The 13703-nt window shown below is 37.3% G+C and overlaps 1 long non-coding RNA gene across 1 annotated transcript; it reads right to left on the minus strand.

Annotated features, from left to right (window-relative positions):
- Positions 1-836: 836 nt before the first annotated feature.
- On the minus strand, positions 837-13207 carry LOC140517807 (uncharacterized). The gene is made up of 2 exons (XR_011971754.1): positions 12896-13207; positions 837-7233 (listed from the first exon to the last, which is right to left on the minus strand). It is a non-coding gene; the product is annotated as an uncharacterized lncRNA (long non-coding RNA).
- Between the last annotated feature and the right edge of the window lie 496 nt (positions 13208-13703).

Consider the following 13703-nt stretch of genomic DNA (forward strand, 5'->3'; position numbering starts at 1 on the left):
GGGCCCAAACTCCAGGGACAGCCCACCTATCATGTTAGAAAGCCTGCGCACAAGATCAAGGAAATTTGTTTTGTATAATTAACTCTGAAGAAAGCAGATCCAGGAAAATCAAGGTGTGATTTTCTGGGCAATTTTTAGGCAGTTAGATGGATCAGTGGATAGAGCACTAGTCTTGGAATCAGGAAGAATCATCTTTGTTGAGTTCAAATCCAGTCTTGGACACTTGCTATATGTGTGACCCTGGGCAAGTCATTTCATTCAGTTTCCTATTTTGTAAAATGAGCTGGAGACAAAAATGCCAAGAAAACCCTAAAGGGGTCACTGAGAGTCGGATAGAATTATAACATATAACAAGAACCTAAATACCACTCCCTTATTCCTGCATGTCTCCTACATGTTCCACTCAACATCTTGCTTGGTTAGAGGAGGAAGAGATAAGGAAAGACAGAGTTCTAATAAGCTTCTTCTCTTTCTCCTAGTAGCCAGTATCACTTTATTTTATCAATTCCCCTTGCAGCTAAGATGGCTCCTCCTGAGTGCAGGCCTTGAGCCAAGTTACATTGTTATATCTGTTAGAGTCAAGTTACATTGTGTCCAACTGTGACTATTTAGACAAATAAGAGAATGCTCTACCGCAAGTCAGGCACAGATAATCAAAGTGAGTATTTGGGGTGGATTCTCTAAATTTGTGCAGTTGTGCTTTTCTCCTAAAGCACACCACTTTCTCTGATGAAGGTACTCCATGCTGGACTTCCCTTTACCATGTCACACCATGTCACACTGTGGGGGATGTCTCAGGTCCCTACTTAAATCAATTACTCAGAGGTCTCTCAAAGTGATGACAGAAAGTTTATTTATTCGATTCTCGAGAAGCAGGACAATCCTATACCAGTTCACCTAGAGTAGGAAAGACAAAGACAAAGAAAAGGCAGTGATTTATATTGTTGACCTGAAAACTTTGTTAAGAAAAGGCAACAGGCTAATGCATACATTTTATGATTTAATTAATTAATTGATCAATTCCCCATAAAGAAAACAGTTACATAATGCATTATGGAGCCAGAAATGTTCTGGCTACCCAGTACAGAAATCTTCTGGCTTATATACATTTTGCCGTGAGAAAGGAACTCTCCTAATTGAGCAAATCGTAAATTCAGTAAGACAGGACAATTAACAAAGCAATGTTGGTCAGGCCTTGGGATTCCAGGCTGGATAAACATATGTCTCAGTGATAAGGAAATCCCACCACTAGTGAGTGGCAGGCTTCCTGCCCTAAACAGATAACTGACATAGGAAAGGGTAAACAAAGTTCAGTAGAAATTACGACCTAAGATGTCTATATTTTCTTTACCATTAACATGCCATAACATAGTATATGTCTACAAATATCAAGATATGGAAAATGTCCCATTATTCAAGATAGTGTCTTAGGTTAAAGGTCTCTTAAGGAATGTAGAGTCAGCCTTGGCTGGCTTTGTTGACATAGGAAGAGGCACCCTCTGAGTTTGCTTCAGAGAGAACAAAGAGATTATTCTAAAATTTTATATTAAACATTATCATTCCCTCCTTTTGGTCAAAGGCAAACCGAAGGCTTCGCCTGTAGACCAACAAAGATAAGAAAAAAATCTCTAAATAACCATTAGTGTGAGAGTTTACTCTTCATGCAAGTCTGGTCCAGGCTCTTGGGAAAGTTGTCTATGTCTGATGGCATCTTCTTCAGGCCTCTTCAAAATTGGAGGGCATGATCCACTCAGGAGCAGGAGCAATGGAAGTGACAGATGGATCCAAGAGTCTATACAGAAAACTTGACAGGGTCTCCCAGAAAACATGGTTTGATAATTGAAATGAAACAATACAACATAGTTAACATGGCTAAAGACACTTAGCAATAGTTCAGTTTCCCAGCCATGCAGGGCTAGGTTCAAACAACACAATGAAGTTTTTTTGCAGTTCACAAATTGCATTTTTACATTGTCAGGTACAGATTAAAACTTAGATGGCTCACAATAGACTAGTTTTGAAAGGGAGATTTATATGTCTCCAATATAAACAAGAAAATTAAACATGGACCATACAAATCAATGCAATTATTATTTCAAAGTTAATTAACATTAAGTTCCTTGTATCCCAGTAATCCATTCTTAATTTCATTTAAACAAAACTTTGAATCCCAGATTTCTCATGTAGTTATCTGAAACCTCGATATCTTTTCTTTGACAATAGGTTTTATTCTTGGGATGGTTCAAAAAGAAAATTCTGCCTTTCTGGTTCAAATCTAGAAGTTCCCAGATACTTCTGACAACATAAATTAGTACAATTACTTAAAATTTGTTCTCCACTTTTGAAATTTCAGAAAATTTCAGTTCACATTATTTACTATTTCTATCTTTACCTAAATCTTGTACCTGGAATAAGAATCTTTTAAAATGTGAGGGTTCAACTATATAATGAACTCATCTGACTTTACCTTATTGGACAGATATTTTAACGGAGAAGAAATAATTTCACTTACTTTTACTACTATCCTATACAAATTTTATGCAAAAATCCATATTTGAGGTCTTATTATCCAAAGCATGACAAATTTTAGAAGTCAGTGATATACATTTGCATATTTTTTCCTCAAAATTTGCTACTTTAATTAGACATCTATCACATTACATCTTTGTCTTATTACCTGATCTAATCATTTCCTCGATGTTATCTCTATATTACATTTATTTATTTGGCCAGGAATATAGGTTAAAGTTATAAGCTATTCATTCCTGCACCCCATTATAATAATTCAGAGATGCTCCAATTTCCATTTATTATTTGATGGACTTAGTATTGTACTTTCAGAACTTCTTGATTATAAAGATTTGCTATAAAAGAAAAAGAGGGACAATGTTAACAGAAGGAAAGGATCTCCTTAGTTCTGGTTGATTCCAGGAATAAGCCATTATCTGACATGTAATCATGAGGTTACCAGGTGCTGAAAGCAGGGCTTAGAGGTAATCAGGTGGGGAATTTCCTTTATCAGAAAGGAAATAGCACATTTGGAAAATAAAGTTAGGAAGATCCTACCTAGGCCGTGTCCAAGGTCGTCTTCAAAACCTTTCCAAGCATCCACCATTAGCCTGCAGCACATGTCAATTGGCTTTATGATAACTTAGACAAGTATTCCTGTAATCAGAACTTCAAACAATAGTAAATTGCAGTCCCAGTCTTATATAGCAAATCAATACTGGCTGGTATCCCTCAGATAAAATACTTCCTCACTCTTTAAACCATCTGAAACTGACACAAAAGTATCCAGAACAACTATCTAGGAGCAAGATGGGTTTAGAACACCCATATTTATTCCCAAATCTTATCTACTCTTCATAGTTTCAAACAGAACTTAATTTATCTTTCCAAATCTCTCAATCCTATTCTTCCACTTGCTTTTACATTTTAACCATAAGACAAGATAGCTCATAAGTTATTACTTTTTGCTAGCATAACTGTACTGGAATCTCATTCCAGCTTAAACAAAACAAAGAGGTTAATGACTAAATTTATAGTTTGATGGAATTATGTCTTTGTTTCACAAGTTGTTATTCTTCCCTAATTATACTCACTCTGGAAGAATGAGATACTTCAGGAATTAAATCTTTTACATAATAAATTTAAACGCATACTTTAACTCTAATTTAGGCCATAGAATGACTACATATTCAGATCAAAACAGCTTAATTTAACAGTATATTATTTTGAAACTTTAGTAGGCCTTCTAAGAATCACACATGATTTTTCAAAACATTTCTGCTAAAAGTATTTCCCTTCTTAAAAACAGTTTAAAATTTACTCTAATGTTCACTAAACTCTTATGAAGAAAACTAGTTGGAAACTTTTAAAATGCTTGATATCTCTTTCTCTTTTTTTTCTTAAGCAAAAATAAACCTTTAAAACTGGAATTCATTAAAGCTGAGTTGTTACAAAAATGTTCTTAAGTAATATGAATTTCCAAAGTATTATAACAAACTGAATTCTTAATTATTGCAGTATTCTTAGATATAAGAGACTGACTCACAAAAAAACACTTGCTTTTAAAATCCTTTTAAACAATGGGAACATCTTAAGGTGAGTCTTAAGTAGTTTACATAAATTTCTGCATATGTTCTAATTTCAGATAAAAATAATATTAGATTTCCCAGTAAGATTGCACAAAAGGCTCACATGTTTTGCTGGTCATTTGTTACTGACCACAGAAATTTGCTATAGAAGGAAAAAGCAGGGACATATGACATACCAAATATGACAGGATAAACCATCCTTTACTCTGTTTCAATTCAGATAGGAGTGAAATTCTCCAATCGTGCAGTATCTGTTTCATAGCCAGACTCAGGAATAGGGAAACTGAGCCAGGGGGATCCCATCCTAGAATGAGTCTAGAATTGAACCCTCAGTGTTTAGTCAGGTGAGAAATATTCCTTTGTGGCATGTGTCTCAGATACTGATTTAATGCAGACAACTATACCCAAATTCAAACTCAAAACAAAAAGGGTTATGGTCCCAAATGCCTTTTACCTTAAACAGCAAGTTTCACTAATCCCGGCTTAGAGTCAGATAACAGTTATTTCCACTCTCTTGGAGTTACAATAAACAATAAAGATTTACCAGGACACACACACATAAGGGATTCCATTTAACATCTTTCCTTCTCAAATTTAAAACTTCCTGATGTAAAAACCAATTATTAAAAATTCTCTCTATCTATTACAACTTCTGCACAAGTAATATTCATTGTTTAGAATTTGCATTAACCAACCAAATTCCTTTACTAGGACTGATGATCTTACCCACAGGAATGGGAGGACTGTTCTGAATGAACAGAAGGAATTTAAAGAAAGTTTTCACTCCATTGTGGGACTGTTCTGAATGGGCAGAGGGAATCTAAATAAAATTTTCACTCCATTCCCTCCTTTCCATACACAGGATTCACTTAACAATTTTAGATTTCAGTATTAAAACAGTAATCCCAAATAACTTAGTTAACAATCCTACAACTTCATAGAAGATAGCCAAATTGTTAAGCTTTAACTTTTTTAACAGACAAGGGTGAAAATAACTGGTTTTCTAAATGACAGTTACAAAACATTAAAAGACAAGGTTAGCAGGAGTGATAAAGTAACATAACTGGTGTTACACAATTTTCCCAACATCTTTTAGATTCAACAAAATTCAAATTAAAAATTGCTTTGTCTAACACTATTTCTAGATTACAGTGGTCACTCAATTTTCACAATCTAAGAGAAATTCAGAAATACAATCCTAGAAATACAGTTTTAAAACAGCAATAACTGCAGATGGTATAATTTGCATTTCTAGAAATTATTGATCTTATTACTTTTAGCAATTAAAACCACTTCAAAGGTAACAATTACATTAGAGAGATAATAATGTTGTATGTAACATATACCAGTCATTACATTAAGCATTTTACAATCATTTTATCATTTTGATCCCATAACAACAAGCATAATTGTTTTTACAAATCAGAAAATGGGTCAAACAGAGATAAAATACTTTTTGCAACTGAACAGAGAAGTGAAGCTTACCAAGAGCACAGAAACTGATGTCCCAGTGGTGACTTTCGCAGGCAGTGTAGAGAATGCTCTCTACAGGCCTGATTCTTCCACATTTTCCAATCCCCCCCACAGCAGCAGAATTTACTGAGCCCCTAGGGCGATATGTGACTGCTGGGACAGGGCAGGCAGAATGTCTAGGACCTAGGTGGCATTTCCAAGCTGCACCTAGAAAGGTGGGCTACTCACAATCTTAGGAGTTATTTCAAATGATCAGTTCCCGAAATATTTCTGATTAATTTCACAACATACAAATCTGCTAAAATGATTTTACCTAAGATGATCTAACTTTCCATTGTAATTCCAGGTTGGCCAGACCAGAATGACAAGGAAAAGTCTCAAAATTTTGTTTGTTTATTTCCCTAGCTGCAGCCCTTGAAGTCTGGCTGCTTGCACTTAAATCTTACAAGATAACACACTCATTCACAGCACACATGATACGGACAGGGACATACACCAACAGACAAATTGACAACAGGACAAATACAAATGTAGCTCACAAAAAAAAAAAAACAACCCAGAAAGAGAAGGCAATTAGAAGCTTGCTAGAAATCCCCATCATGAATTGGCTATTATCATTCTGAGGAAAGGGGGTTGCAAGAATCCAAGGTCTGATAATAAAGGGGAATCCTGCCGCCTTTGCTCAGAGCACCCCTGTGGTCTTTGGAGGGGTGGGGAGCCTTGGTGCCCCAAAGTATCTGACTGTCTTAAAGAAACAGGCCCCATGGGAATAGGTTCAGGCCTTTAGTTCTTGGTGGATTGTAACTGTCCTCTTCAGGACCAGAGCCCTTACGGGAAAGCGGGGAGGGGGAATGGGGAGGAGGGAGGCAACAGAGGCTTGAACAGAGGCTGCCTTCCTCAGGTCTAAGGTAGGGGAAGGCTAGGGGGAAAGATTGCATCTAGGTGCCCTCAGTTTCCCCAGATCAGAGGCCTTCAAGGGGAAGGGGAGGAAGGGAAGGGGGCAAGGAATAGGACGGAGGGAGTGAAGGGAAGGACAGACTGGAGCCCTTGAAGAAGAAAAGATTTTTGCCAGGATACGGCTAGGTGCTGAAGCAGCTCCCAGCCCTATAGGGAAGAGGCTACCTGTCTTTTGTTCTCACTCAGCAGAGTCAGCAAGCCCAAGATGAAACATTCTCACTGCTGGCTAGTTGTTTTGTTGGCCTTTAAACCTAATCTGGTTGTAAGATAAAGTAACTTTGACCGGTCCAAAAGAGCCCTGTGGTGGCCAACATAATTTAGGGCTATCTTTAGGTGATTGACGCTAGTGCTAGCAATACCTGTACTAAGTTTCCTGAGATCGATCGCCAGAGGAGACCTAAGTAAGACAGAGCGATTTAACGCGACTTGGTCTCAGGTCCCCAGAGTTTCCTTTAAAGGGAATTTAATCAATTCCCCACTAAAGAAAAAGGTAACATCCCCAGAGTTTCCTTTAAAGGGAATTTAAAGTGAGAGTTCTTTGGAAGCTGGGAATGGAGGGACTTACCCCGACCCCGTCAAGGCCCAGGACTCTAGGAAAAATAGTTCCTATTGGCGCCAGAGTCCTGGCGTTGGCGAGATGAGGAAATGTCCATTCGGTTCCACAGTTCCAATCCACGGTTGGGCGCCATAACTGTTGACCTGAAAACTTTGTTAAGAAAAGGCAACAGGCTAATGCATACATTTTATGATTTAATTAATTAATTGATCAATTCCCCATAAAGAAAACAGTTACATAATGCATTATGGAGCCAGAAATGTTCTGACTACCCAGTACAGAAATCTTCTGGCTTATATACATTTTGCCGTGAGAAAGGAACTCTCCTAATTGAGCAAATCGTAAATTCAGTAAGACAGGACAATTAACAAAGCAATGTTGGTCAGGCCTTGGGATTCCAGGCTGGATAAACATATGTCTCAGTGATAAGGAAATCCCACCACTAGTGAGTGGCAGGCTTCCTGCCCTAAACAGATGACTGACATAGGAAAGGGTAAACAAAGTTCAGTAGAAATTACGACCTAAGATGTCTATATTTTCTTTACCATTAACATGCCATAACATAGTATATGTCTACAAATATCAAGATATGGAAAATGTCCCATTATTCAAGATAGTGTCTTAGGTTAAAGGTCTCTTAAGGAATGTAGAGTCAGCCTTGGCTGGCTTTGTTGACATAGGAAGAGGCACCCTCTGAGTTTGCTTCAGAGAGAACAAAGAGATTATTCTAAAATTTTATATTAAACATTATCAATATAGACCCTAACGCAAGTCCCTCCCCCACCACTGACCATTATTCTCATTAGCTGAGAAAATGATCTTACATTCTAGACATGAAATCTAACCAATTCCTTTTGAAATGAAGACAGTGAAGAATTAGGTAAACTTTATCCAATCATTGAGACCCTAATGTACTACACAGTTTTATATCCTTATATGGAATTATTCTGTTCTAAAAATATAGTAACCTTGAGCCTCTCGGTCTTACCTCACCCCTGGGAGAAGAATTACAATCTGAGAAGTCTTCACTAAACCTATCCCACTCAACACCATGTCACACCATGTCCCATGTCACACCATCAGTTTCAAAGTTCTTAAGAAAGAAGTTGAGAGTGTTCATATATTGTTTTACTTAACTACAAAGTGAGCACTTGCCCCTGTGTGAGTTCTCCATAAAATAGTCTTTCCGGCAAATATGACAGAACAGGAACTTTGAGATAGAATTTTGGGGGGTGGCTACCCTAGGAATTCTTGATTTTCTTATGTGAGGCTGAGTTGAAGCAGATGTTTTCTGCAATTTTACCTTCTTGGAGAAGGATCAGCCTGAGCATGCTCTGGCTTCTTAGAAGACAAATCCTGGGGAGGTGTTGGAGGATTACAGATGAATAACTATTCAAAAGTCTACACTAAATGCCCCAATGTTTAAAAATTTTAAGTATCAATCCTCTCAAAAAATAGAGTAGGAATTATTGGCAATGTTTCATGATTTAGGTGTCTGTGGTTAAGAATCTTTTATGATTTAAAAAATTCCTTTGTGTGGAGGAGATAGTTACCCTATATATACTCTATCTATACTTTGAGTTTATTTCAAATTTCTTCTGGTGTAACACTGAGAAATCAGATTTTTGGCTTTAAGTGATTTTGCACAAGGTTAGGGGGAGAGAGGATTGCATGTATAAAAAGTCAGAGGTATGTTCTTGTAACTAGCATTTTGAAAAGTCTAGGGGTAAGTCCTCTGTGAGGAGTGAGGCCTCCAGCTTTTATCCACTCACATTGACTGTTTTATCTTTGTCCCAGTTGTAGGTGAAGGAGATTGGATATGGTATGATTTTATGAGCTTTGAGCAGCTGGAGTCCATGCTGGAATTTCCCAGAAGCCAGAAGATGAGGAATAGTATCCCCAGTGATGACTCAGTTTGATTATAGTAGAGATGCAGATTCATCCACACATCAGCCATGCTGTATTTTGGTTGTGGTTAAACCCCCAGTCCAATCTCATCAAGGACTGAGATGTTAAGGAATGTATCCCCCAGCTGTTTGGGGAAAAGGTTTGCAGTTCTATTCTTGCTTTATCTTTGAAACAAATATCCCCTTTATAAAAGAGGGCTTTTAATGTTTGTTTTGTTTTTAAACAGGATAGACAATAAGAGTCTGACACCTCTCTTTAGAAACCAGGCTGAAGCCAATCCAAGTGAATCAAGAGTTGAGGGATTCCTTAGTGAGATAGACTGCCCTATAACCCAGCTGAAATGGTCAAACCTTTGATTTGGGAAGATCACTTTGAGAGAAGGGGAGAGAATAGACAAGGATGAGGAGAGACTTGAGGCAGGGAAACTAACCAAAAGACTATTGCAATAGCACAGCCATTAGGTAATGAGTATACGCACCAGGATGACAGCAGTGTCAAAGGGGAGAAGGCAAAGTACACATTATGAAGGTAAAATTAACAGCTCTTGGCAACAGATTCAATATGGGAGCCTTGGATGTGAGAGAGTAAGGAGTCAAGGAAGCCATCTAGGTTGCTTAATTTGGCACTTAACCTAGTTTCTTATAACAGCATAAGTAGTGGATTAACAAATTGTTTTGAATAATGACAATGATGGATCATAAATGCTTAACATTTGGTTCTAGGTTCCTCACTGAAGCTGAAAGTTGAAAGGGACCCCAGAAGTCATCTAGTCCTGGGTGTGTGTGAACAGGAATCCCTTCTGAAACATTTCTAATATGGCCATTCAGCCTCTAATTGAAGTTCTCCAGAGATGTGGCCATTACTACTTCCTGAAGCAGCCTCTACTACTTTAGGACAGCTCTAAAGGTTACAAATTTTTTCCTTAGATGGAGGTGAAATCTGTTTCTCTGAATCTTCCATACATTGCTCCTAGTTCATGAAAGGAGTAATTATTTCACAGTATTAATTTCCTCCAAAAGGAGTGAGTATGAAAAAAATAGTTAATGGCAGAGACTTTTCTTGGTACCTAGTCTGCTTTCCCATTGACAATCTAGGCATTAAGGGAACTGCATTAAGCAACTTCCAGTTGCTTTTAGAGAATGTATTGCAGCATTGGAAAATAAACAATTTCTTTGAGAAAGCAAAGGGGTAATGCACTTGAAACTTCTGATAGTTCAAAATTTATGCCCCGATGAATTCTAATGAGGCCAGAGTACATCAAAACTCATCTCCCTTGTTAGGGTCACCACAAACCAGATCTTTTTTTTTTTTTTTTTTATTGTAATCCAGTAGAATGAATCTTGCATTTGACATCAAGTGACCTGAGTTTGAATCTTGACTCAATGACCTTGGGCAACTTATTTAACTTTCATGTGTCTCAGTTTCCTAGTGTGTAAAATGAGAGACAGGTTGAAGGATCTCTTAGTCTTCTTCTAGCTCTAAATCTCTGATTCTATGAAATACAGTGTTTCTCAGTCTTAGGGCAGTTTTAACTTTTCTTAACTTTACCTATTTAACTTTTAAAATACTTCCACATCTCAATTTTCCCCATTAAGGTTTTGAAATATTGTGGGTTGACATAAGAAATTGAATGGCAAATTTTGGGGAGTTTTGCAGAAGCTGCAGATGACATGTGAAGGCCAGCAGATAACACTGAAAAAGTTTAGAAACTCAGAAATGCTTAAAATATGTGTATTGTATAGTATTGTATAAAAAACACATTTTATTTTTAATACCATAATAATTCAGACTTTTTCTCTGGTGTGAAAGGAGGGCCAAAAAGTTTTAAACAGATTTTCCAGATTGCAAGGGCAGCACTTCTAATACCTCTAATGTGGAAGGGAGAACTATTGATATGTTTCTTATTAAAATTCAACATAATCATAATCTTGTGCTATACATCAGTGGTATCAAAACACAAAAAGAAGCAGGGTCCACTAAACCCTTTGTCAGCCACATATTAACTTAGAAAATCACATATTAACATTATCTGTGTTTTATTGTAACGTTATTTATTTTGTTAAGTATTTCTCAAATACATTTTAATCTGGTTCAGAACACACCTTGTAGTGTTGTGGGCCATGTGAGGTCCAGGACTTGTGTATTTGACACCTCTGCTGACACCTCAGGTGGTTTTCAAACTTCGCAAAACTTTGTAAAAAGCTTCATCAGTCATTGAAAAGATGTTGTAATCCTAGCCTTAAGGCCTCAGAGATTGAGGTTTTGATGTATATGTGACAATTTTGATGTTACCTCCACAAGAAAAAGTATGATGGAGATATATCAGGTGACTAAGTCGGCCATGCAAGAGGACCACTTCTGCCAATCCAGTGCTCTGACAAAGTACCATCCAGAAACTATTGTATTCATAATACAGGGTACTCAGTTCCTTTGAGCTCTATCATATATTATAATGAGATAGAAGGTGATAACTCCTTAGATTTTTAGGGGAGAGGAAAGAAGAGTGGATTGCAGCACTTCTCATAGAGCTGGGCACCTGCTTTCAAATTTGCCTCTTGGGCCTTGAGCTCTGTGGTCTGGTCTCCTAATAAGCAGCAGCAAATAACTTCTTGCCAGAGTGGGAGAGAGACTGATTTAGTAGAAAGAAGATTGTATTTGACATCAGTAACCTAGATTTGAAACTTAACTCAGATACTTAACTTTCCAATGATCTGGGGCATGTGAGAAACATGCTCACTCTAAAAAGAACAATGCTCATTGTGAAGCCAAAAAAGGTTTTATTCATATTTATTTTTACATTCATTCCCCTGAATGAATGAGTAGTTCTCTAGTGGAGTATGCTTGCTCAGACAAATGTGAACCTTTTTATTCACTGTTTCCAATTTGAATTTCCCAATGCCTCCCTTTGACTAGGCACTTCAGGGCTTATAGCCTATCTGAAAAACAACTAAGCCCCACCTCCACATGGGTCTATCCTCCTGATGACATTTCTTATTTTCATTATACTTTACCTAGTAAAAGAACAAGTCATAAATTCTTTTAAAGGAATTCTCTTAATTGATAAAAAAAAAAAAAAAAAGACTGATCCCAGGATGTTTCAAGTTTCCCTCACCATAAAGAAAGGTCCTAACATTCAAAATAGTATTGTGGAATGAAGGCTTACTCAGGTCTTTGGGGTTGTAGATTTTATCCAAAGTACAAAGAAGGAGATGTTTGCCTTTAGATATGCTGATAATCAGGTGCCCATTTCCAGTCCAGTGAGGGAAATGTTAATCAACATTCCCAAGACTCTTTCTAATCCATTTGTTTTCCTGCCTTCCCCAGCAAACAAAAGATTTCTGTTATATTACATATTTTCCTGTGGAAACAGAAGTTCAGTTCATCTCTTACAACCCCTCCTGTTTTTTTTAATCAAAATTTTTTTTTGTTTCCACATCTTTCTCAAATCTAATCAATATTTCCTCACTTTCTTTCCCATACAAATTGTTCCCTTTAACCATCTCCCCTTTAGGTAGGAAGGGGAAGAGGTTGACAAATCAAAAGGGAAGTTCCCTTAATAAACACAGATACAGAGACCCAAAGGAAAACAATAATGAATGATCAGTTGTCCCTTTAAGATTCAGAAGTCTGGTCTCATACAACTGTCTGTTGGTGAACATCATGCCATGAAGACTTCTAGTCAGGATACTGTTTCATCATCTCCAATAGTGCATCATGGCATCTCAGTATCTTCTTGTAGAAATCTGTTTTCTTAGGTCCACTCTCCTACAAAAGTTATCTTGGCACAATTTTAAATTACCATTCCTAAGCCTTATATCCTTATCATCCTTAGAAAATCAAAATTGGGACCTTGATCAATTGTAATATTTAAGAAATTCACAGGAATTGGTCTATGTTTTCCTACCTCCAGTGTCTCTTTTCTTCACCACTTCACTGAGCCGTATAGGGACGCGGGCCATCCGCTACATATGGCGCCTCAACAGGGACCTGATCCAGGAAAAGGACTCGTCTTTCTCTGTTAGTGGCCCCCTTGTAAAGGAATCCAAATTCCAAGTTGTGAGAAGACAATGAAGGAAATGGTGAAGAAACGATTTGGATACCATAAAGAAACATCTGACCTCTGCCATACACTGAAGATAAGGATCGAGGAAAAAGAAGAAGCCATGATCATCAGACTGACAGGACAATGAAGACACTCATTCTGCTTCTGGGCACCCTCCAGCTGACCACTGCAGCAGAAGGAACTGATTGAGAGGAAGATAGATGGACTTTTTGTACATAATCCGCCTTGGGCTATGGGTGGTGACATGGGGAGGGAAGATAGAGGAGGTAATTATGGTAGCATATGGGTGTAAGGTTTTTGGAAACAAATTGATATAGATAGAATTTTTGCTTTTATGATTGGGAAATAACATGCTTTAATTGTACTATCACTGAATATATTGGTTTTCATATAGCTAACACTAGCGTTATATCTCTAATTATGTGTCCTAGGTTTGCTTTAATGCCTATCAAAAGTAAAGGCTGGTATCTGTCTGTATCTGATCAAACTTTTAATCAGTTAATGTTGAAAGTAAGACAGAAAAGATGTATAAGTTGCATTATTTTAGGCATTACAAGCTTTGTGATAGCATTGGCTTCCTCTGTATCAACTGGCTTATCCATACATACAATTTAATGGATACTTTAAGGGAAACTATTGTGGTGGTGGG

Source organism: Notamacropus eugenii, chromosome 1 (genome assembly GCF_028372415.1).
Source record: "Notamacropus eugenii isolate mMacEug1 chromosome 1, mMacEug1.pri_v2, whole genome shotgun sequence".
NCBI lineage: Eukaryota > Metazoa > Chordata > Mammalia > Diprotodontia > Macropodidae > Notamacropus > Notamacropus eugenii.